The 26,343-nt window shown below is 41.6% G+C and overlaps 1 protein-coding gene across 1 annotated transcript in view; it reads right to left on the bottom strand.

Annotated features, from left to right (window-relative positions):
- The window catches only part of LOC122807215 (tubulin polyglutamylase TTLL13-like), a 2,572,017-nt gene that overhangs the window by 980,823 nt on the left and 1,564,851 nt on the right, over nucleotides 1-26,343 (bottom strand). The window lies entirely within an intron of this gene.

Here is a 26,343-nt window from a genome sequence, read left to right on the forward strand (position 1 = left end):
AAAGCTAGTTTACTAAATGCTATTAAATATCCACAGTAATACTATACTATAAACTGATTTCTACACAAGTACGCTGTATTATCAAACATACACATCTGTTTATGCAATGATATTTGTCAGTGCAAGTATGCCCCACTATCAAACATGCACATTTATACATGCAATATAACTTACTGTAAATCCTTGTTTATTTTCAGATATTCTGTGCTTACTATTCTCAACATTGCTACACTTTCAGCTACATGTTTATGTCTGATATTGAACTCTTTTGTTTGTAACAAGACACATAGAAACATATATTAAGTATGCATAAAGAAGGTTTTACTGAGTTAAATATATAATTTCCTGCAACAAAACTGCTCTCCAGTTGCAGTGACGTAATGAATTTGGCTACAAACACAAAGGTTCTAATGCACTTACAAAATACATTACCTTATTTACAATCAGAAAAGCAGACTTATAAGACTGTATAGAAAAAATGGTGGTCAGTTAAAACAACAATTCCAGTGATGTGCACAGAAATCTAGTTAAAACAATATAGCAAAAGGGTTATAAGATGTTTAAAACCTACAAATGAATGGCAATGGCATTCTGAAACTATTTAGTAAGTTAAAACAGATCTTGAAATTTTTTCAAGAGAAGTAAAAAAATGCAATGTATTTATTGAGAAATTATACAGATCATAAGGGAGGTAGTCTTAGCTATATGGGTTATATTCTACCAAGGATATAACAGCCAGCCATCTTCCAAAGCCTCAGGACACCTTCCACTTGCCCAAACTGTCAAGTAGCTCAATCTGAGTTGACTAAAAGACAAGTTTGGTTGCAAAACCCTTCACAGTTTTCCTGCCAGCAGAAAGAGGGAAGCTGAGCCCTGAAAAGACAATGATAGGAGCAACAACAAATAGATGTTTCCACCCTGGCATAACCCCCACCCCCTCCAAAAAAAAAAAAAAACCCTCCAAAACAAGGGAGATGGAGGAAGGGGGCGGCTACTGCAGCAGTGATCATTTGAAAATCTACTGTTATGGTAAGTTCAGGTTATACAACTGTACTATGTTCATCATACTAATCACTGCTGTAGTAGCCTTAGCTATATGGGTAGATTACATTAAGTTAAATACATTTATTTGAGAGGTGGAAGGAGAAGAGTCCAGAAGCCCCTGTACAATAGTTCTACCAAAGCTTGATATGGACATAGAGAAGGAATCAAACTTATAGTGCTTTGTAAAAGTATATAGAGAGGACCAAGTAGCAGCTTCTAGAATACTTTTAGAATCCAACCCTTTTTAAGAAGCCATAGATGAAGCCAAGGCCCTTGTAGAGTGGGCCTTAACCCTTCCTAGAATAGTCTTGTCATGGTGAGTATAACAAAAGGCTAATAGCTTTAGACAACCATTTGGAAATAGTCTGTTTTGACAAAGATTGTCCCTTCTCTTTACCTGCTCAAGAAATGAGCAACTCATCCGAAGACATGAAAGATTAGTTCTGTCAAGATAGTAGCCGAGATGTCTGTGGACATTCAAGGTATGGAGTATCCTTTCTCCCTCATGTTTAGGTTCAGGAAAGAAAATGGGGAGATGGATAGTTTGGCTTAAAGTACACCGAGATATCACTTTAGGCATAAAAGAAGGATTAGTTCTCAAAGAAATCCTGTAGCCATGAAAAATGAAACAGGGTTAAACTCACCATAAGAGCTTGCAACTGAGATACACTTCTTGCAGAGATCAGAGCAATCAGTAAAACTGTTGTCCATGTTAAAACCTCAAGTTAGTCAGATTAGCTGGTTCAAATGGAGCAAGTTAACTTCTCTAACACAAAATAAGATTCCAAGGAGGGGCCACCATTTTTCTTGGAGGCCTCTTATGTAAAACCTAATTCAAGAACATTTTGACATGAGATTACATTGAAAAAGGAAGATCCATGGGCAGACATGCTGAAATGGCAGACAAATTTACCCTAATAGAGAAATAAGAAAAGCCATAGGATAGGAACCCACACAAATATTGTAAAACTAGAGAACAACAAGCCCTGAATGGGTGCTGGTTATGTTGTTGGTGCCAACAAGAACCCCATCTCCATTTGCTAACAGATCTACTTCAGAAGACTGGCATAACAGAAAGTCGAATGTCATATGGTCAAGACCATATGACTGACTTTCAGAAAAGTCAAGAAGCAAAAATTAACATTTTTGCAGCATAGCAAGCCCTCCTGCACCCCTCCCCCCACACCCCCTGCATATTATATATACCAACTCTGAGACTGCACTACAATGGGGAAAAGGGTAAATTCTCCAATCCCCACTGTACCGTGATCTCCATTCAAAAGCTTTGACATTTCAATAAGTCGAGCATATGGTCTTGACTATATGATGTTCAACTTTCTATTGACTCGAACTTCTGAACAGGACCCTTGCTAATATATGATTTTCTAGTAGTAGGCTTTCTTGCCTTCATTAGTACCTGCTTTATGACCTCACTAAATAGATGCCTAAAAGGAATTAAGACCCTGTCATTCAGGCATTCAATTGAAGTTGATTGATGTGGGGTGTATCAAACACCGCTGTTCTTGTGTGAATGGATCCAGTCTGTAAGGAAGCTTGTGGTAACTGGTCCTATCCATTTTCAAAAAAAAAAAAAGAGAGAACCATAGTTGTCTACCCCAGAAAGGAGACACCACAATGATCATGGAGATTCCTTCTAAATCTTCAAAAAGTACCATGGATATTAGTGGAAAGGGTGGAAAAGCATATATGAACATTCCTGCCCAAGGAAAAGAAAATTAATCCAACTTCAGGCCCTCTTGAATAGAGTCCTTGAACAGAATATTGGCAGTTGATTGTTCAGGGAGGAGGCAAAACGGTCTAGTTGAGGAACTCCCTACAGAGGAATCAAATCTTGAAAGACCCCTGATCTAGTTTCCATTTGTGTGGGTCTGCCCTGGTCCTTCTCAGTTTGTCTGCCACACAGTTTTGCTGTGATGGAATGTGGGATGTCTGCAGAGTAAGACTGTGTTGTGAAGCTATATTTCAGGTAAACATGACAAGTCTGTAAAGGGGTATGACATGACTGTGGTATTGTTTGTAACCACTTGAAGAGGTCCAGGGGACCAAAGATGGTTCAGAGAGTTGAGTGCTTTGATATTTATGTGCTTGCATCTGTCCTTGGTGTCCCACATCCCCTCATCCCCTGCACTTTTATCCATCATGAAACTGCTCCCCAAGTAAAGTTTGTAGCTTCTGTAGTGAATGATTGCTTTGGAGCAGGGAGGGAGAAGGGGAAACCTGGATTTAAGGATATCTGTAGTCTCCACCAAGAAATGTCTCTTTTGACAAACCCCAGCATTGGGATTTGAAAAGATAAAGGGTGTTGGTTCCGGGACCAAACCGGTTTCAGATACTACTATATCTTTCTCATGTGGAGTTTTGCTAGGGGTATCACAAGAATCATAGATGCCAAGAGACAGAAAATGCTGAAATATTCCCTTATAGTGACAAATCTGAATGGAAAACCTTAATAACAGATCTAAATAAAAAGCTTTTTTTTTTCTGTGGAAGAAAAGATTTTTGAAGTGAAGTATCTAGTTGATCCCAGGAACACAATTCCATGTGAGGGAGTCAAGAAAGACTTTCGAATATTCTCTTGGAATGCCAGCTTGTGGTAAGAGATGTCTCACCTAACAGAGATATCCCTGACACTTTGAAAAAGACTCTGCAAAGATAAGCAAGTCAATTAAATATGGAAATATACCCTATAGCCCGCAATAAGCTACAACTACAGCTAGATACTTTGTGAATGCTCTTGGTAAAGGATAGTCCAAACAGCAAGGCAAATAACTGATAATATGATCCAGACAAGCATTGTCTTTCTTTGTCACCAGGAACATCCTTGAATAATAAGAAACTAGTTCTATCACTCCTTGGGACAGCATGTGATGAACAGGTACAAACAAGTCTGATCTGGAGGATGAGGAATGACCGCCTGGAAAAGAGAAATTTCCTCCCACTGCCATCTGTGACCTTGATGAATGTTTCTTAGAACCAATTTGTCCGAAACAATCTTGACAAAGAGAAAAATGGAGATTCAGACTTACTGGAAAAAAAATGGGCCAGGGTGGGAGGGGGTTACAAGGTCTCCTGAATAGTCATTCACACTTGTTGGACTGTCCTTAACTTTGGGAGGTTCAATATTTATTTTAGGAACCCCCTGCCATGTCTACTTAAACGTCTGTTTACCTGAATTTTGCTGAGACTGTTCAGTTTTTTTTTCAAAACTGGATGATGAGATAGAAAATCTCTTGAAGGTTCATAGGTACATAGATAAGTACTAGGCTAACTGCCTTTGTGAGGCATTTTAAGCTTAGCCAATTTCCCTTTCTGTGCTTGAAATAACTTATCCCATTTGGTTATAGGTTGGCCTTACCCATCCCATGGTTGACAATTATATAGTACCCCTAATGAGAATAACTGAAATCATACTGTAGATAATTTGAGGGGATCCATGCTTGGGACAAAGCATTTAGGAGCTGCCTTTGTCACAGATAGCAGTACTGGGGTAAATTTTCTGTTTCTCATCCATAGAGCTTAGTTACACTTGAATACGGACAAGGATGAACTTTGTTTTATATGAATGGGGAGTCTGTTCCACAGCAGCAGGAGGTATCCCCTGTGAGATATACCTGTCCCTACAAACCATTCTGTTTATGTTGCAGAACAGATTTAGATCCCTAGACCAAGTATTTCTGCTGCTATCTGTCTTTCTGACATACAGGAAATCTATTAGTAATGGGTCAGAAGATGCCTTATATGCCAGACACAGGTCATCCCTTAGCAGCCTGTAGGATACAGTGACTGGGCATTGAGCTGGTCCATGTAGGAGATGTTGTTTAGGGCTTGTATCCTTTTAGAATGGTATCTCTGTGGGTGTTCCAGTTGTTGTATGTGTCTGGACAGATATGTGCCAAAGTACGCATTATATTCAATGACTGGCCTAATAAGGGCTGAGTAAAGGGGGACAATGACATCCCTAAATCTAGACACAATCCCTTTGTTTATAAGCTGTGCATTACAGAAGGACTTTCTTACAACAATGGGCACATGTTGGTCAAACATTATGTTACTGTCCATATAAGTTTCAAAACCCTGAACAACTGGGTCAACTCTTAGGGATATATTGTCAATGTGGTAGTTCCCTGGGGTAGATGACTTCCCAAAGGATACAATAATGCATTTTTGGCATTTAGTTTCAGTCCATGATTTTGGATCCTGTTATTTATTTGAGACAGACTCTCCTGCAGGATTGCTAAGTCATTTAGGGATTCACTGACTGCTCCTAGCTTGCAGCCATCTGCAAACATAATCTGCCAAAGGCCTTTGGTATTGGCATTTACTTCAGAAAAGTAGATGTCAAATGGGGGAGGTTCCAGCATAGCACTGTGGGAGACTCTACTGGTGACTTGTCTCTTTGTGGAAGTAAATTCCCCTATTTTGATTATCGTCTTCCTATCTGTGAGCCAGTTAGTATTCCAGCAGGTGACACAGGATTTATTCCCAGTTTATTTAGCTTTGCTACTATTCCTGAGTGGGGAAATGTGTCAAACGCTTTGGCCAGGTCGGGGATGTGGTATGTACTGTTTTGATTTCATGCACTGTTTTGGTGGCATTTTCAAAAAAATCCACCAGGATGAGTAAGAAGGACCTACACTTGACAAATCCAAACTAAGACAGGTCCAGTGTTTGGAGGTTCCCTATAACCTGATTGATTAATTCCATGATGAGTCTTTCCAAGGCTTTGCATATGAAGTTGGTCAGATTTATGGGTCTGTAAACTGCTTGAGTCTGTGGAAGGTCCTCCCTCATGCAAGGGCATGGCTTGTTTGGTACAAAACCTGTATGGAACGTGACTGAAAAGTGTTTGTAGGGATGTGGCTAAATTGTGATTGATGCTATTTAAGATGCATCAAGGGATATTGTCAGGACTCATTAATGCAGTATTTTTAGCTTTTGATAGCACTTTTAGAGCTTGATCTTGTGTGATAGCTGGATGCGAGCCAGTTTCAAGTATATCTCATGAGGGGTCTACTTCTAAATTTTGAAGTTTCAAAACTTCGAATTTCTTATGGTTGAGACCGTAAAATCAAAGTTTTAAAACTTCGAACCATTTAAATGGAGATTGCCGTACAGTGTGGAACAGTATATTTCCGTTTTCCTCACTGTAGTGTAATCTCGGGGGTTGGCATATTTAATTAGCAGGGGGTGTGAGGAGTGCAGGTGGGCTTGCTCCCCTGCAAAAATGTAAATAAAAAGATTTTTTATTTTTTTTATTTACATTTAAAAGTTTCAAAATTTCGATTTTATGGTCTTGACCATGAGAAATTCGAACTTTTGAAACTTTGAAATTTAGAAGTAGACCCCATGTGGGACAGAAGAAATAGAGAGCGGGGTACAGTTGGACCTAAATGTATTTGCCTGTAGGCTTGCTACATCTGCTGCCTCATTGTAGGTAACATTGTTTACAATCAGCCCTGTGCACTGCTGCTTTGTGTTTTTGAGATTACGAACATAACTACAAAATGCCTTATGATTTTCTTTGCCTTGGACAATTTTGAAAAGAAAGGAGGAAAAATCTTAGAGATTCCCATAATCAGCTTGCCCCTCTCATCACACTTTTTGATCACATCTGCAGCAGAGGGGCAAAACACTAAATCTCTATTCAAGGGAGAATTTAAAATGTCATCTGGGAGGTTCTGAGAAAGCAGCCATGCAAACCTATTCAAAACAGTACCAGTGCCCATAGCCTTGGAAGAAGTATCAGAGTCATACTCACACTGCAAACAATGAGTAGTGACCTGTACAAATATAACAAACTATGTGATTTTCCTCACAAGAAGAAACTGCAGATAAAACATTCATAATACTTTCCTAGTTGCTCAGAACAAACTTTAACATATCAGCCTGACAATTCAAAATTCTGAAAAGCAAAGTTGCAGAAGTCCACACTTTTTTTACCATACCTATCAATAATTTCCCATCCTTATCAGGAAGTGCAGGAGTGGAATTAACTAAGTGCTTAGAAGTAGTAGGATCAACTAAAGCTACAGCTGCTGGGTCAGGTCTGGGAATAGTGCATACAAATTTAAAAGAGTGATGAATGTATGCATCCTATCTGCCATTTTAGAGGCAGCTGGCTGACTATCAGTAAAACTGCAGGCAATAACACACATCCTGTAAAGCAAACAGGAGGAATCAAAGTGGTCTCTGGAAAATCCTTCTGTAACAACCCACAGTATTTTCTGATGGAGTGAGTAACCTCTGTGTTCTCCCACTGAAAACACTGGCACATTCTAGCAGTAGTCTCAGAGAAAGATAAATCTCTGCAGCTGTCCTCAGTCTGCATCAGAAATATGAGGAAAACGCCCTACATCTTCCTGTTCTGATTCAGAATCTTGAATCTCTTCTGGAAAAGAGAAATCCCTCTTTCTTTAATCAGAAACGTCTTTACAAGAAGGACAAATATCCTCAATTAAACCCTGAGCCAGACCCAGTAAACTACTCCTATCCAAAGAAATTTGTGGAGGAGTAGATACATGTTTGGTTTTCTGTTTCTTTCTGACAGGAAAAATTGGGCCAACCATGTTAATAATGGCAGCAGCTGCTTCCCCAGGGCTGGGCACAGCATTCTGGAACAACAGGGAAATCTTCCAGGTTCCTCTCCCAGGACTGAAAAAATCTCTCTCCCTTGCCCACTGAGGGGACCCCAACAGCCAAAGAGGATGTGGCTAACCCCCGGTCCATAGTGGGTTTGTGGGTGTGGGTGCTACATCAGAGGGATATAGGGTAAAAAATGATGGCCTGAGGTAAAACAAATAGCCAGAGCAGTCACCCACCTGCAGCTGAGGCAAATTGCTATCCTGCTGTGGTGGCAAAGGCTGATTGCTTAACTTTTTTTTTTGTGGCTGGAAGGACTGACTGTGGAACCAGTATTCTGTTCCATTGTTAAGCCGAAAATTATGCCTCTTTCCTAGGGAAGACAAGCAGGAATTGCTGGTAAATACTACCAGTACACAAAAGTTACTTTTTGACAGAAAAAAATCAGTAAAACCTTTAAAACACTATGTTAGCTCCACAAAAGAAAAATAAACACAATTTCTCCACAGTAAAAATCCTTTCACTTTCTTTACTTTTAAACCAACAGAAAAAATGAATGCTCAGTTTAAAAGTATGTTACAGTCTTGAGAATGTCCGATAAACACAACACTCCTAATGTTAAAACAACTTTCGTGAAGAAGAAAGTAATAAAACATAAACAAAATTAAGAAAATGGAAGTTTTTTCCCCCCAAAAGAACTTATCTGCCCAGCAGAGGAAAGTACAAGTTGACTGTCAATCGTTGAAAGCCTCAGAGGAGTGTAATCTTCAGCAGCAGGAAAGATCTAAATGGCTTTGCGCCCAAATTTGTCTTGCAGACAGCTCAGTTTGAACTGGTTGACGTTTTGGTAAGTGGAAGATGCCCTTAAGGTGACCAGCTGTTACATTCTTTGCAGGATGTAACCCATACAGCTAAGGCTATTACAGCAAAAATCAATATGATGAGCATCACACCTTTTAAATTTTCTTCCAAATAACTATATAACAGTTCTTTTACCCATCCATGTGAAGAGACAATTGGTGCCATTGGAGGATTTAAGATATTTTTATTTACTTTCACTAACCCATAATACAGGGGAATAGCCGGATGGACTGCATAAAAAATATTTCAGTATTTCAAAGGATAGCATACCACCAATATGCAAATGATATACATCTTTGTATCAACTTTAGGACCGCAAGATAAGTCAAACAGAAAACTGAAACAGAGAACATGCCAACACATGTACAGCATTAACAGAAATGATAACAGAAGTGCCCTGGCAAGACATGTAACAGTCTGTATTAACTTTCGCATGTTTTAAATTTTGTATTGGAAAAAATCCAATCGGACATATATACTGGTGATTGGCAGAACCATTTATTGCACAAAGAAATGGATTGGCAGATATGTACTGATGCCACTAATTCACCACGACTTAAAGGTATCTCGATCAACAGCAAACACAAGCGCAGAGATATTAAGTTATTACAGGCATTTTTCTTTGTTTTTTTTTTATTCGTTTGACACTTTAATATTGCATTTTAACATCATCTTGTAATTATTTCCTTTTCCTATTGTACCAACTTTAGTTACAATTGGTTATTCATGCTGTTTAACAATGTTTTATTGGTTGCACAATCTTATTGGTATAGGTTTGGTCATAATGATTGGGACTGTAATAACGAAGTTCGCAGATGACTGCAAACTAGGAGCCATAGTCAAGTCCCCAAATGATGTGGCTCACTGAGACAGATGCCTGGTGTCAGAGCCATGGCCTCAAGCTCAATGTCAAAAAGTGCAGTGTCATCCCCTTTGGTAAAAACTCTGTACCCAGGAACTACCACTTAGGCAGCAATCTACTTAACACCGAATGTGTGATGAGACCTTAGGACTCAGGTGGACAGTAGTCTCTCCTTTGATAGTCACATCACCACAGTAGTCAGGAAGTCCTTCTACATGGCACACCTCATCATAAAAGGGTTCTCATCTAGGAAAAAAGAGGTCATTGTTCCCCTCTACTCAATGCTCATTAGACCCATTATAGAGTACAACACCCCTTTTGGAATGTAACTTACAAGACATCTGCAGCAGCTGGAAAGGCCACCTCACAAAGAGGATTACTGGCCTCAAACAAATACCGTACACTGACCACCTCAAAAAACTCCAGCTTTACTTCGTAGCATATCGCCTACTCCGAGGTGATCTCTGCCTAACATATAAAGCTATGTCAAACCCAGAGCTGTTGGACATGCTACACCTAAAGAAATCCCAATCCCTCCGAGCTACACGCTCTAGGGACCTAAACCTTGTCACCATAATAAACAGGACATGTTGGAGGGATAGATTCCTGTCCCAGAGAATTCCCATACTCTGGAACAGGCTACCCATCTATGTCAAGCAAAGTTCTTCATTAGCACTCTTCAAGAAAAATCTTGATGAGTGGATGGGAAATAGGAAATACACCCGAGGGATCACTTCTTTGTCTCTGCTCGACAGTGGTACAGGAAAATAACTTTCTTGGGTGGCGTAAGCCAGGGAACCTTGTTGGCTAGGTTTACGTAGGCCCTTGGGCCGATAGCCCAGTACCTACCTATGAACCTATTGGTCCTTTTAAGGGAGTGTGTATTTAAATGGTATCAAAAGCTTTCTGTAATGGAAATGTGTTTTTTAAATGGTTATGATGAAGTCTAAAGTAGTTCTTCCGCAGTTTGCTACCTGTTCCATAAGTGACTATACAAAATTTGAGAGGGGGTTGATATAAAAACACAGACAGACTGTCAAGACCTATCAACTGATATCCATATTTATGGCAGATGAAAGCCCATGGTTAAATAAGACATTTTCAATGCAATCAGTAGTAAAACAGAGGCAAATTAAGCAATGACTTTTACTAGTCAACTTTTCTTAATAAGTATATGTAACGGCTATGTGACTATAGATTGTTTAATGCCTGGTGAAGCACTTTGATGTGTGAAAGCTTGCTACATCTATGTGCATTTTTAATAAATAATACTTTTATCTATTTAGAGTTGCCTTGAACCAGGATTTGTTTTGTTCAGGATTATTACAAAAATAACAAAAGAAGAAACTGACTTCCCCTGTAAGTACTGTTCACACACTTACACACACACTGAGACAGAATCAAAATGTTAAGCAGATTATCATGAAGTAAGCATAAACATAACACTGACACTCAAAAACCTGCCCTTTCCTCCATAAACTTTCTTGTCTAAAGCTTACACAAGCAGTACATAACAGTTCACAAAATTAGCTCCACATACATAAATAAACACTAGAAGTAAAAGCACCAGTCCCTGCCGGGAAAACACAAGTTATACACTTACCATGACGCCAGATCCATATTGCCTTCTTCCAACCAAAGTCTGAAAGTTGCGGGCATCAAATCCAGTTGGATTTGACATACTCATAGGTTGAAACAGAAGGAAAACACATCAGATCTCCCGATATTGTAAAAAAAAAAAAAAAAAAAAAAACAGGTTTCTTAAAGTAGAAATACTGCTTTTACTCAAAATATGGATAGAATGCTATTTTTTAAAAGGGCAATAATATGTCTGAGTGGAGGGGCTCCCCAATGGGAGTTTATCTGTCAGAAAAAAGCTCTTAGCCGATTGCTGCTTCTGTGAAGTCAAATGGAGATGCTTTTTCTTGAGACAGCAAGAAAACACTGAAGAAAGCTTCACTCTGACTGCGGAGTTTCTTCCTTCATATTATCCAATCAGCATTCAGAATGATAGAATGGGGTTGGCCAGAGCTTTTTGCAGTTTGGAAAGAACAGGTGTTAAGTGGGATAAACTGTTTCTCCCCATTGGAACAAGGTGATTTTGGATTACCAGATTTGAAGGGATACTTTAGGGCTGTACAGTTATGGTTCATATACATAACAAAAAGAGAAAATAAGACATCAAAGTGGAAAGAAATTATTTTGAAATGGGGGGGGGTCACAAATTAAGGAGAGAGTAGGATTATGGATACAGACCCATAAGGAGAATAATAGGCCCTTAAGGAAAACAACAATAATCATACACAATATTGTATTTACAATGTAGCAGAAAGTATTTAAGAACTAATCCAGCACTGAAATGGAGAAAGGAGATTTTACCAAAAGGGGTGACTGAAAGTATAGGCACAGAAAATATGCAAGAGGGGTCTGAAATTTAATGGTGACAATTAGCAAAGGAACCAAGGTATAGGGAGCAAATAGCTATGGAGTGAAAGGTGACAGATTACAATGAGGCCAAACAGAAGACTGCTGGTTGGAGATTGCTTTCCCTACCATGGATTGATAACAAAATACAGTCACGGAGGAAAGGATAGGGGAGTGTTAAGTGAAAGGCCAACACTGGTTAGGTTTTTAGTTGATTCTAGAATGGAAGCTGCTGAAAAAAACAGGACTGGAATTCTTAACCCTTCAGGTGTTAAATACCCCGCCTCCTTCATTTTGTTATTTATTTCACATACTATCACATTTGTTTGATTCTCGGCTGGAGTGCGGGGGGTGCCTTCGGTGTGGAGTCTGCATGTCCTCCCCACGGTTGGGTGGGCGTTCGAAAGACATGCGTAAATGGGCATGCCTTCGCTGAAGGTTGAACGTTGAGCTGGCACCTCGGCGTTCGTGAAAAGCTACTGCCAATCATTAGCGGACTGGAGTTCCACTGCGGCGACCCCTAACTGGGAAAAAGCCAAAAGACAAATAACAACATTTCACATACTATCACATTCATAACTAATGCAGAGTATACAACTCATTAGGCATATCTGTCTTACACCACTCTTTATATGCACCTCCTGGTTTAACCAGCCATTTACAAGTATTTTTACTTTATTATTATTATACACTGGCATACATAATTTCCTAACTTTCTCACTTATATTTATATTCTTTCATTCTTCCCCATAAGATTTCATCTCCAGTTGTATGAGATGCCTTATTAAGGTCTCCTATCATGATTTTTGTGTCTTCTTTTCTGTTCATAATATCATCCACAATTTCTCTAATTGTCATTAGTAATTCTTGACAACACTTCCCTTTATACTATGTATACTGTCTTTAATAATATTTTTTATTTTAGTTTCAAATCTCTTTTATATTATTTTTTAAAAAATCTTATAATCATTATTATTCCATACTATTGGTCTTCAGTTTTTTAAACTGTCTTCTATCTTCCATCTTGCATATGAATTCAAATATTCCACTACATAATTCTTTATACATAAAACCTTCACGTAACTATTAATTCAAAATCTTTAAAAATATATATGTTTTCTAATCCCTTAAATTTTAATACATTTCATACCCTATTCCATCTGGTCCTGCAGCTGAATCTATATTTACTTGTTTTAATACTTTATCTAGCTCATATAAAGAAATCTCCTTTTCCAACTCTTTATTCTCTTCTTCTGTTAACTTCACATTCCACGTTGCTTTTTTGCACTGCCTTCTTTTTTTCTTTAAACATTTGTGGTACATATTACACTATTCATAATCTTTTCCTGAGTTCTTTCTCCTTTTATACATTTTATTTCTCTCATTACACTACCATCTTCATTTACTACCCTGCTTAAGTAACTCAATACTTCTCTTTTACCTTGTAAAAATATCTTTGCTTATATAACAATTCTTGCACTTTTTCTTGATGCCTTTCGTATAATTCTCTTTCTTTGTCAAATTACTTTCTTTCAATATATTCTTAATCTTCCAATGCATCATTATATGGTCTTTTATATTTTCTTTCTCTACTTTTCTGACATGATATTACCACAGTAAAAAAAATATTTCTTGACATGTCTCATAATCAACTGCTGTAAGATCAACTGCAAAGTTTTTTTAATATTTATTTTTGTTATAATTATATTTTTATCTTGTACAGTGGGCTTTCATATTCTAAAATATGTAGGTTTTTACTTTATTTACTTCACTGGACCTAAATTTATTAAGTTTAATAGACTGGTGTTTCTGTTAACTGTATGCTGAGCAACTGTCCAATTCCTTCCTGATTACATGTCATCCAGCCCCGCCTTATGATGACATATTAGAGAGGGATTAATCAGTTCTGTAGTGGGTTGGCATGTTTTCTGTAGTATGCAGTAGATTTCATTATGAATTAACCAGAATCAGTCACTCAGTCAGACAATAAATCATTAAATAAACACAGTTAAATTCAAGTGGAAGGTAAAAAAAAAAAGTAAATGGAACAGGATGAGTTTCTTAGTAAGGTGTCTAGTGCTTGAAAAAGTGTAATAAAACAGATGTAAAACTAATAAACCCTTCTAACACATCATTAGAATGTGTGGCTGAATGATGTGGAACAGGCGACATGCTGAGGAACTCTCACAAGAAACTGTATTAGAAAAGGCTAAAAAGAATGCAAAGAATACTTCTTAAATGATAAATCTGTGAAAAATGACTCAATATATAGTAATAAAATTACAGAATAGTCTATGCTTTGCAAATAAGGAGAGATACTGGTTAAATAAACGGGGATTCAAACAAACAATATACATAAATATAAATGAACTGCCAGACAGCATAAAGGGTAAGTAAAGAAAAAGTGGTTAAAAAAAACAAAACCCTAGATAAATACATGGGAAATATAACAATATTGTACATCTAGGACAGGAATAATAACAATATTGCACATCTAGGACAGAAATAATGACCAATATCTTTACTCAGTTTCTAAAGTTTGAATTTTGAACTATCTGCTACTAAGTCAGTACCTCATACAGTTATGTTGTGATATATCACTGACCCTGATCTCACAGTAGTGGATGAGTAAAATAAAGAAGTTATGTTCTTACCATAACGTTCTATCCGTGTTGTCGATCCGTTCAGTTCTGACCTCTAAAAACCGACTTGGCCATTATACATAGCTCTCGTCAGCCAAAAACACTTGAGCTAAAGCTCTACCCATAATGCCTCTCTTCCTTTTACCTCAGATCATGTTTGCCTAATAGTTAAGAAAATACAGAAGCCCTTTCTAAGGTATAACCCTATAACATCCCAAGACTAGGTCAGAACCTCTTGGAGTCTTTTGGAGGGACAGGAGGGTGGGATGTCAAGAATGAATGAAGATCGACAACACAGATGGAATGTTATGGTAAGAACATAACTTCTTTATATGATGTTGTCAATCTTCATTCTTTCTTGACTGATGGGACAGAGTCCCCAGCAACTTTAGATCCTGGGGGGCCCTAGGGAAGGATATTCCTAAGCACCATAGAGCCAAATGATGTTCTTCCCCTGGAGACCATGTCTAATTTGTAATGAGTGATAAAGGTATGTAGGTAGCCCAAGTTGTAGCTGCACATATGTCTTGAATAGAAGCCCTGGAATGAAAAACTGCTGAAATGGAAACAGATCTTGTAGAATGAGCTCTAACTGTAGTTGACAGTTTGAATTTATTTTGATTGTATATAAAGGTAATGCAGTCTCTAAGCCATTTTGACAAGGTGACCTTTGATACAGGTTTCCCCAATCTGAGTCCTGAAAATTATAGAAATAGTTGGCCTGATTTTCTAGAAGATTTTGTTCTGTCCAAGTAAAAATGTAATTGTCTGTGGACACCCAACAAGTATAAACAGTACTCTCCTTTGCTTGCAAAATTTGGGAAGACTGGTAAGTCTATGGACTGGTTGATGTTAGACTATGATACCACTTTGGGAAGGAAAGTGGAATTGGTTCTGAGTGATACTCTTTCTTTGTGAAAAATGATACAGGGATGACTCACACATAAAGCCTGCAACTCTGAAATTCTCCTAGCAGATGTGATAGCTACTAGGAAGAGGGTCTTCCAAGATAAAAACTTGAGGTCACAAGTAGTTACTGGCTCAAACGGCTGCTGAACTAGACATTGTGAGACTAAGGTCAAATTCCATGGCACTACAAGGTCTTTGAATAGGGGTTTTAAATGCAGAGTGCTTTTAAGAAAGAGTTTGCATACACAATGAGACATCAAGGAATGGTCATCAAAACCATTATGAAAATTGTAAATGGCAGCCAAATGAACCTTAATTGTGGACATAAAGGCCCCCATTTCAAATGAGAAGAATGAGAGTGAAGCTATTAAATTAGCAGTATTTCTTAGTAGTTTCTCAGCTTGCTAATAAAACTGACTGTTATAGCCTTGTGTCCCCCCCAGCTAGTACAGTAATCCTAACTGTCCAATAGACAGTATACATTTAATTCAGATCCCTGTGACTAAATTAACCATCAAGCAGCCTTCTCAGTGCTTTCTGTCTTAGTTTGTATCACTTGGAGGCCCAGCTGTTTATTTGCATCTCTATACATTCCCCTTCATTGCTAATGTATCTCCCTACTCTAATCTGTGCACAAACTGGTTACTAATCAGCAAGTCAATGTGAAGACACACTCCCAACCTTAATAAACTTTGCTGTCTCTTCTCTCCTTCACTTTACAGGTAGTTTGAATTATTACTTACCCCTCTGAGGCCTTCACTGATTTCCACTGATTGCCTCTCTGGTTTCTTTGCATTCCACCTGGTCTACACCCTTGTTCTATCTCCCTCCCCCCAATACTAAGTCTATATTAGAATCCTGCTGAGCATGGAGCCATCTTTAAATTTCTAGTCTCCCACCAGGACACAAGTGCTCTTCAGCAATTACATTCTGCTTGCTGGTAAGCCATTAGACCTCAGGAATTTGTTTAAAGTGTTCATATTTGTAAAGTAATACTTACTTTTTTCTCTTGTCTTGGTGGGCTCTGCCCCACTCCGTTCGCCCTCGCTAACATTCGGGTTCTCTCTGCTCCCCTTCCCTGCCCCCTATTCCCTCCCATCCCCACTACCTCTACATTTATAGTAATCACAGCCACACCCACAGTTCACCCTCACATCACCTCCACCAATCACAACTCCTCAAGTCATATCACATTATACCACACCAACTTGCTTCACACAAAATACTCCCAATCACTCTCATTCCCACTAGGCATTTTTACATCACCCACACTACTTCCCCATCCACATATAGTGCAACCCTATAATTCCCATTCAGACCCCCCACCTAGAACCAACTTAAACTTTATAACCATGACTATCACACAACTAAATGTAGTTTGTCTTCTCATAATTCTTTACAAAACCACAAGTTATCACTCTAGCAATATCCCTAAACTTAGTAGCACAACACCACGGCCGGTCTTAGGCATAGGAGAACTAGGCGACCGCCTAGGGCGCTGTACAGGCTGGCCTTGTAAAGGGTGCCTTATGTAGTTATTTATTTTTTTTACTTAATATAAAGTTTGTGCTCTTCTTGGCGCTGGAACCAGAGGGCGGAGCGTGGGAGAGGGGAAGCAAGCACCCTCCCACTTACAGCTGAGGGTTGGCTAGGAGGCTAAAAAAAAAAACTTTAGTTGGCGGTGCGAGAGTCTTCTCCTTTAAGGAGAAACTTGTATGCGTCATGACGCCAATGTCAACTAATGCATTCTGCATTTCAAGAGACGTGCACGTGGATATATGTCTTACTCTCTTCTGCAAACTGTGTAAAGGTACGTAATGGGGGCTCTAGTATGCTAAGCTTCGGCACGGCATGAGCTTTAATAGCATTTTGTTGTACTAGAAATTATAGTTTGTAGGCAAATAGCCATGGTTATGTTTTTTTTTTCTTTCAGACAATAACTGCACTTTGGCTGTACTACAGTAATTCAATTCTTGTAATTTGTTGTTTTGCATCGAAGTTTTGAACAGACTAAAGTCCATTCTTTTAACCTTTCATTTTAAAAACGGAAACTTGATTGTGTTATACGGATCTTTAATAATTGTCAACAGGTAATCAAGTTCCAGGGTTGCAAATTTCTTTTAATTCGCTTGCAGCTAGAATGGTTATGACCGATATCCATTTCATTCAGCTTTTGGGAATGCAACAGATGCCTTTTCCGAAGTTTGAGAAGACTGACTCCCAATATAATAATTTGTGAAAAAATGTAGAGGGATGGGTCATATTGCTATGTTCTCTGCTTCTGACAGAAACATAATAACTGAAATTTATGTTTTAAATGAGGGTGTTCCAAAGGCTAGGAAATAGTCAACTCTGTGTTACGACCAAGCTAGTAAAATGTAATGTATTGTAGGAGGAAGTGAGGTTTAAGGTCTGCTAGAGTTTGGATGCTTCTCCTAATGTATAGACATAAAATTAGTGATAATCAAAGTTCAGATATATACATTCATGAGGACAGAAAAGTGCAACCCCTTAGATATGTAGAAATTATGACTTTTCTAAGAAAATTGTTACATCCTATGGTTGTGATTCTTGACTTAACTCATGATCTAATATTAGGAGAAGGCATTCCTCATTTTAAAGTACTATGAAAAATGTGGGAGGAGGGTGATCTATGGAGAGAATGTGGCAACATGATAAATGTATTCAGCATAGGAAGTATGCCAGAGAAACAAAGGCAGTGACCCTCACATAGATTTTCAGAATCAAAATCAGGGAACGGAGTTGATAAACATACTACAAACAAATCAAGAATTTGGTTGTTGAGACATTGAAAAGCATCCTGTCTTTTATCAGAATCATAACATAATGATTAAGTAAGAGAAATCTAAATCTGTAAGGCATACCAGCATATTATAAGACAGAAGACAACCCAGGGATGTGCAAGAATTGTTGGTATAGAAACTGAGACAAACAATGACCGGCACTTGAGTGAGGCCTTCAGAACAGTACAAAAAAAAAAAAGAGTTATGAGTTAATATGTGCCATTGTAAAGCATAGGATGTTACTGAAAGGTGGACTCCAGAAGCAGGAATCTGTGAGGAAGAAAAAATGAATAGTGAAAACCACTTTGGAGTGGGGGGCAACATAGGGAAGAAATGGAAAGATAGAGAATAGTATCCCATTCTCCTGATGTAGAGAGAGACCAATGTATAAATAAAGAGAGCATTCAAGATGCCTGTACTTGTAGCCAAGGAAGTAAAGCACCAAATGATATTTGTTTAGAGCTACCCTTTGTAGTGCTAGTGTTTTTGAGAGAAGGCTATATCTTCCACAAGATAGAGCCAAGAAACTGAAGAAAGTAAGTCTTAGAAGACTTACAAGTAAGCCATGAAAACTTTGAAAAGGCACAATGGGACAATGATTCATTAAGTAGGCAAGAGAGAAAGAGCATAACTAAAGTTCTAGGGGAAGATAGTTAAAATGTTTCTTTAACTTCTTACCTCTATTTTGAGTTTAAAAATTGACATATTCTAAAGAATAAAGAAAGAAAGGAAAGACATTCTACCTCATGTACTAGTACCAAGACTTTATAGGACACTAGTAATGATGCTGTCCTTTAGTAATTTGTTAGGAGGCCATATGGGAACAGATAAAACTATGGCAACCACACATAATGAAAAAGATACATAACTTCTTTGCTTCTTATGCAGAATATCAGGAAAAAGCAGTCCATCCTGGATTTAAAAGTCTTAATCTCAATACCTGTCATACAAGCAAAATCTGAATGTAATGTGATGCACATTATGAGGTCATAAGTAAAATTCAGCAACAGGTGTAAGTTCAGATTAGCAATAAGAGACTATGATATCCAATTTTCAGAAGCTATGCCATGATGCAAAGCTTATTGCCAGGGAACTGGAATTAGAAGTTATGTACTCACCATAACGTTCCATCTGAGTAGGTGACTTCATTCGGATGCAACCTGTGGGTATCGGATCCGACCTCGGATCCGAGCCGGCAATTCAAAAGCTTAGGCTCCGAGCTCCTAGCTCCTCCCTCTTACCCATAACCCCTTGCCAAGCCCTGACTGACCTCAGATTGAGTTTGCCCCAAAATACTGACAACAGTACCCTAAAACAGGATAAATACTCGCTCTATAAAGGTCAGGGGGATGGAGGGGGGGATGGTTGCATCCGAATGAAGTCACCTACTCAGATGGAACGTTATGGTGAGTACATAACTTCTAAATCTGAAGTAGGCAGACTTCATTCGTCTGCAACCTGTGGGACAGAGTCCCTAGCTACCTGAATCTTGGGCGCCATCATGGAAGGATGTTCCGAGCACCGCTGAGCCAAAGGATGCTCTTCCTCTAGAAACAACATCCACCTTGTAATGAGAAATAAAAGTACGAGGCGAGGCCCAAGTAGCTGCCATGCAGATATCATCCAATGAAACACGGGACTTAAAGGCGGCTGACGTAGAAACTGCCCTGGTAGAATGAGCCGTAACCCTCTGAGGAGCAGGTCTGCCTGAAGTGTCATATGCCTGCAGAATACAATTAGCAATCCATTTAGATAGAGTGACTTTAGATACTGCTTTACCCAGAGCAAATTTAGCAAAGGAGACGAACAGCTGATCTGATTTCCTGTGGCCAGCTGTTCTGTTAATATAAAACGTAATTGTCTATGAACATCCAAGGAATGCAATTTGTATTCTCCTTTGTTTGAGTATTTGGGAAAAACACCGCAAATTGATTGACTGGTTAATATTGATTCAGAAGAGACCTTCGGAAGAAAAGATGGATTGGTCCTGAGGCACACCCTATCAGGGTAGAAAGAAAGATAAGGCGGTTTGACACACAGAGCCTGAAGCTCAGACACCCTTCTGGCTGAAGTGATAGCTACCAGAAAGGCAGTCTTCCAGGAAAGATATTTTAAATCACAAGAAGCTGCAGGCTCGAAGGGAGGAGCAGTAAGGGCCTGCAGGACTAAAGACAAGTCCCAAGGCGGTACAACCTCCTTGACTGGAGGCCTTAACAAAAAAACTCCTTTGAGAAATGCTTTGCATAATTTCGCCGTCATAAGGAGCTGTGTCATGACCAATGTGATAATGCGAGATAGCTGCCAATTGTACCTTAATCGTGGAAGAACTAGCCCCTTGATGAAAGAGGTCTGTTAGAAAATCCAGCACCGCTGACATAGGTGCTGAGAAAGGATCCAAAGTTCTCTGTCCTGCCCATATAGAGAATCTCTTCCATTTACTCCGATAAACCTGTCTGGTGGAAGGTTTATGAGCAGCCACTAGAATGGCCTTGACCGGTGAAGAGATACCGGGAGTCCTAATTAAGGTTGGAACTGGAGCAGCCAAGCTGTCAACTTCAGGGTCCGCATATTGGGAACTGACATTCCCAGAGGGTGAGAGATGAGATCCGAAATTGGATCCAGAATCCATGGTGGATTGATTTTGTGAGACCATACAAAGGGGAACCAAGGCTGTCGAGGCCAGAATGGGGCAATGAGAATCATTCTGCTCCCCAAACTGTTGGCTTTCTGCAGAAGCCTCTGCATCAGAGGAAGTGGAGGGTAGGCATAAAGGAGACCGAGAGGCGAAGCATGCACCAGAGCATCCCTCGGGAATTCCCCTGGTGGGGGAAGCAGAGCGAAGAAATTGTCGCATTTGGCGTTTGAGGGAGAGGCAAAAAGATCGCAACAGGGTTGCCCCCAAACGGCAAAAATCTTCTTCGCTACTTGAAGATTGAGGGACCACTCGTGAGGAGAAAGGATGGTGCGACTGAGCTTGTCCGCAAGGATGTTGGACTTTCCCGGAATGTGCGTTGCTACCAGAAAGCGTTTGGTGGAAATTGCCCATTCCCAGACTCTCATGGCCTCTCGACAAAGGGGGTAAGATCTGGTTCCTCCCTGCTTGTTGATATACCAGACTACCGACATGTTGTCTGTCTGAATCGCAATAGTCCCTGAAGGAAGAACGTGGTGAAGTGCTTGCAACGCTAGGAGCACCGCCCTCATTTCCAGGACATTTATATGCAAAGACGTCTCTGTGGGATTCCACGTGCCTTGGACAATCTTTCCCGCAGAATGCCCCCCCCCCACCCGAGGCAAGAAGCGTCCGTGGTCACTGTGGCTCGGGGAAATGCAGCAAAAGGTCTCCTGCCACGGGCGCCGGAGCGAGAAGCCACCACAGACCGGAGTCCCTGCACGCCTGCTGACCGCAATCGGAGCGTTTAGAGACGAACAAAGAGGAGACCACTGAACTTGAAGGGTCCATTGAAGAACCCGCATGCGTAAACGGGCATGAATTAGAAGCGGATAGCTGCCGCCATAGAACCTAGGGCCCTCAGGACCGAAGCTGCAGTTGGATATGGTTGCAGGATCGCTGTCACATGACACTTCAGGCTGGCGATACGGTCTGGGGTGAGGAAGGCTCGCATTGATCTGGTGTCTAGTCTTCCTCCTATGAAATCTATAATTTGAGTGGGATTTAGAAAAGATTTCTCCCAGTTGATCGTGATGCCCAGCCTTGGTGCTAGTTGAAGAAAGTAATCCCTGGCTGAGCACAGAAGATGCCTTGATGATGCCGTCAGGAGCCAGTCGTCCAGGTACGGAAAGACCTGTAATCCCTGGAGCCTCAGGTGGGCCGCTACCACCGCTAGCACCTTGGTAAACACCCTGGGGCTGAGGTGAGACCAAAGGGAGGACCCTGAACTGATAATGACTGGCTCCCAGCCGAAGCGAAGAAACCTCCTGGATCGCCTGTCCATCCGAATGTGGTAGTACGCATCCTTGAGGTCTATGGAACACATCCAGTCGTTCTCCCTCAAGAGGGGGAGTATAGATTGCAGGGTGACCATCCGGAACTTTTGCTTGGTTACTGACAGGTTCAACTGGGAAAGGTCTAAGATTGGTCTTAAGTCCCCCGTCTTCTTTGGCACCAAAAAGAACCTGGAGTAAAACCCTAATCCGCTTGATCTGGGGACGCTGGATGGCTCTTTTTTCTAGCAGCTGCTCGATTTCGATAGCTGCCGCCTCCCTTTGGTCGGGTGGAACATCTGGGAGGCTGCGAGATTTGGGAATCTTGAATAGGGGTATGAAATATCCTCTGGATATAAGTCGAAGCACCCAACTGTCTGTTGTTATGGACTCCCAAGAAGTCAGGTGCATCGAAAACCGCCCCCCGACTGCCTCCAGAGACGGACAGCCGGGCAACCCTTCAGGGCTGCTGCGTGGGTCTCTCAGAGAAGGGTTCTCTGGACCCAAAGTTGCCAGGAGCCCCCCTGCCTCTGGCACGACGACCTCCCCGTCCTCCTCTGCCACGGAAGGACTGGTTATCCGGAGCAGGTTGGGACTGCTGCGACTTCCGGAACCACATCTTCTTCTGTCCCTTTTGGTTCTTAGAGAAGGACCTCTGGGGAGCTGAGAAGCGGACTCCGACGGCAGACAGCGTCTTCCCGTCCTTTTCACTCTGGACTAATGTCTCGCGAACAGTCTTGCCAAACAAGGCAGAACCATCGAAAGGGGCATTCGAAGGTCGCCTTGAAGGGCTCTGCAAAATCACAATGGCGGAGCCAGGCCTGTCGCCTCATGACTAGGCCTGCTCCGCTGGCTCTAGCGGCTCCCTCAGTAGCATGAGACAGTAGCCGCATAGATGTATTGGACACTGATCTGAGAGTAGCCATTCGGTGGAGTAAACCTGTTTATCCTCACTCGAGATGGACTCCAGGGAGATGCAGCGTATTCTTTAATCAGATCCCGCTGCATCCTAATGACATGTGCCATGTAGTTCAGCGCTCTCAAGGAGAAGGTCGCTGAACTAAAACTCGCTTCCCAATGCGATCCATCGAACGGGACTCCTTGCCCGGAGGATGCACGGAGGGACTCTCCTGGGCCAAATCCTCTTCGTGGCTGCAGCCATCATCATGGCATCTACTGGGGGACCCTTACTCCAGTGGGTGCGGTCTGATGGAGGAGAAAGAATGCGGTCCGGGCGCTTAGGGATAGGCTCAGTGGTGTCCGGATCCTTCCACGCCCTGATGGAGATAAGATCCACCAGGGGTCAGCAGGAGGGGACACCCAAGAGGTAGAAGGGCCGCCTCGAATGCCTCCAAGAACACAGACTCGTCCAAGAAGCCTTGGGGCAGACCACCCCCTGATCCTTAACATCTCCATGATGTCTCCAAATGAGACGTCCTCAGGGGTGACCTAGGGAGCCTTCCCCTTCATCCAAGTCCGTGTCTTCAGTGACGGACTCAGGGGAGTCCATGTGCCTCCTCTTGCACTTACGCTTCCGAGGTACTTCATCGGGGGGGCTGTCCGAGGAGTACTCTTCAGCAGTCGGATGTTCCAAGGGAACCACTTGGGACATCGAGGCGGACTGTCCCTGGGACCGGCTGGTGGGGTCCTGGCCCAACTGCAATGGAGTGCGGGATGGAACCGTGGCAGGGACCGGGGGTCCGGATGTCCTCGACAGTGCCCTTTCCATAACGCTGAAAGCCGAGGGGAGCCAGCTTCTCTAAGCCCCGAGAGCCGACCCCACTCGGATCCGGCGACGGATCGGAGTCGGAGCCGAAACCGCCGGATCCGAGACCGTGTGCTCCGACCTGGACGGAGCCGAAGACACACCAGCTCCCTCGATCCGAGGCTCGCCTCGGCTCGAGAGGTCGGGTCCGGCACCAAGCACTCAAGGGATGGGACGGATCCGAGGTGCGCCGACCTATCGGATCCGACCCACCCCCGGATCCAAATCTGCACGGCGCCGATAGCTCCGAACCCGTGGTATGGGTCGGAGAAGGAGCTAAGGGGGCGAAAAAAGGGGTCGAAGCCCCTCCTGGCTGGGGGGGGGCTAGGAGCACTCCCATTTGCATTTGGGCCTGGATGAATTTCCTCATCATCCGGTCCATATCAGCTTCCCTCATGGAAAAGGTTGATCTAGAGGAGGCCACCGGCGGACCTAGAGAGCCGCCTCGGTGACCTCCTGGAAGGGCTAGCCTCCTCCTCCTCGGGTCCAGGAGAGAACCGAGGGGAGTGGAGCCGAGGAGGAGGAAAGCTAGAAGGCACAGGGGAGGCCCGCTTAGACAGAGGAGCCGAACTGGAAGTTTCGGCTCTCCTCTTGTGGTGCTTCTCCCTGTGCCTCTCCTTCTGTCTTTCCTTAGAAGAATCCTTCCCTCCGGCAATTTTGAGGGAGGTTGAGTCCCAGCCGGAGGGGGAGAACTCACAGCAACAGGTTGCTGAGTGGAAGGAGCAGAGGCCGAAGCGGTATCTGGGGGTAAAAGACCCGCCAGCACCAACTTCGACCTCCGTTCCCTCAAAGCCCAGGGGTTGAACCCTGCACAAATGGTACAACCAGATGACAGGTGTTCAACCCCCAAGATTAAAGACCGAGTGTGGCCATCTGCTGGGGATAGCTTATGGCCACACTCGGTACATTTTGAAAACACAGCCTTATGGGCTTCCGACATAGTAACCCTAAGGCCTAACACACACAACACACAAACACTACGCAAAACCCGATAAAATTAAACAAAAAGAGAGAGGAAAGCCTAAACACACTCAACACTAACTGAAACAAGAAAGAAATTAAAGATTTTGAAAAACTTTTTAGTCAAAACTTATCTCTATCTTTCACCAACGCCAGGAGCTCAGGAATTCTGTAGCTACTTGAAAAGCGGCAAACGAAATCTGAGGTCAGTCAGGGCTTGGCAAGGGGTTATGGGTAAGAGGGAGGAGCTAGGAGCTCGGAGCCTAAGCTTTTGAATTGCCGGCTCGGATCCGAGGTCGGATCCGATACCCACAGGTTGCAGACGAATGAAGTCTGCCTACTTCAGATCTGTTGTTCTCCATAGTGGGTATCCCTAAGGAGGTACTTACTGACTTTGACAGTCCCTTTATGGCAAGGGTACTACATCTGTTCTGTTAGTGTTTTAAAGTCAAAGTTGAAATCAGCCTAGCTACTACAATCATAGAACTGCCACAAGCTTCCACTGGGTTTCCCCATCTGTCCTTCTGTATAGTAGGCATCTGAGGAGGCTGCCTGTCATTGCCAAGGAAATTCGGTAAGGGGGAAAGACACCATTCTTCTTTCTAAAGTGCAATAGAACACTTTTAGCTTGCAGGATAGTTTAAACACAATTATGTACACAATAAGAAAGCATATGCAGAGATCCCAGGAAATAGAACAGTTTTATAAAAAGAATGTTCTCAGAGAATTTAACCCAGGAGAAAAGTGCTAGTGCTGGAGATATCTACTGAAAAATATATGTATATATGGCTAAATGGAAGGATCCCTTTGATGTGATGGAAAAATGAATGTAGTAAGTTATAAAGTTAGACAGCCAGGGGAGAGACAGGGGCAGATCTATTTTGCCAGATGAATGTAAAGAAGTCATTTAAGGATGCAGAGAATTCTGCAGAGTTTGCAAGTTGAAGTTCCTACAGGATAGACTCTACCTGAAGATCAGACAGAGAAGTCCTTGCCAACATTACAGAAGCAGAAAGTATGAGAATTGCTGTTAAAAAATAAAGACGTATTTTCAGAAATGCCCAGGAAAACAAAACTGAGAAGAAAACATAGGGCATGCTTAAATCTCCAACATTATCAGCTTTCAGACAGGATGTCTTCAAGGGACCTGGGAAATCGAATGATTTTCTGAGGGCTGCAAAAGCTCTTCAGTGGAGATGTCAGACCTAGACCGCAGAGCGTAATGTGCAATATTCCATGGCAAACAAATGAGTGGTGCCAGAAACATGGGCTCAATCTGAATACCAAAAAATGCATCATCAGCCCCTTTGGGGAGAGTGACGTCCCCACAAATCACATTAATAACAATGTCCTAAATATGCAATCAGTTGTGAGGGATTTAGGTACCCAGGTTGATAGCAACCTGACTTTTGACCACCATGTTGCTTCCGTTGTAAGGAGACCTTTCTACATAGCCCACCTCATAAGCAAGGGTATCTCATCTAGGGACAAGGAGTTCATAACATCCTTGTATTAGATATCAAATGA

The sequence above is a fragment of the Protopterus annectens genome, chromosome 7.part0, assembly GCF_019279795.1.
Source record: "Protopterus annectens isolate FY-2018-M chromosome 7.part0, PAN1.0, whole genome shotgun sequence".
NCBI lineage: Eukaryota > Metazoa > Chordata > Ceratodontiformes > Protopteridae > Protopterus > Protopterus annectens.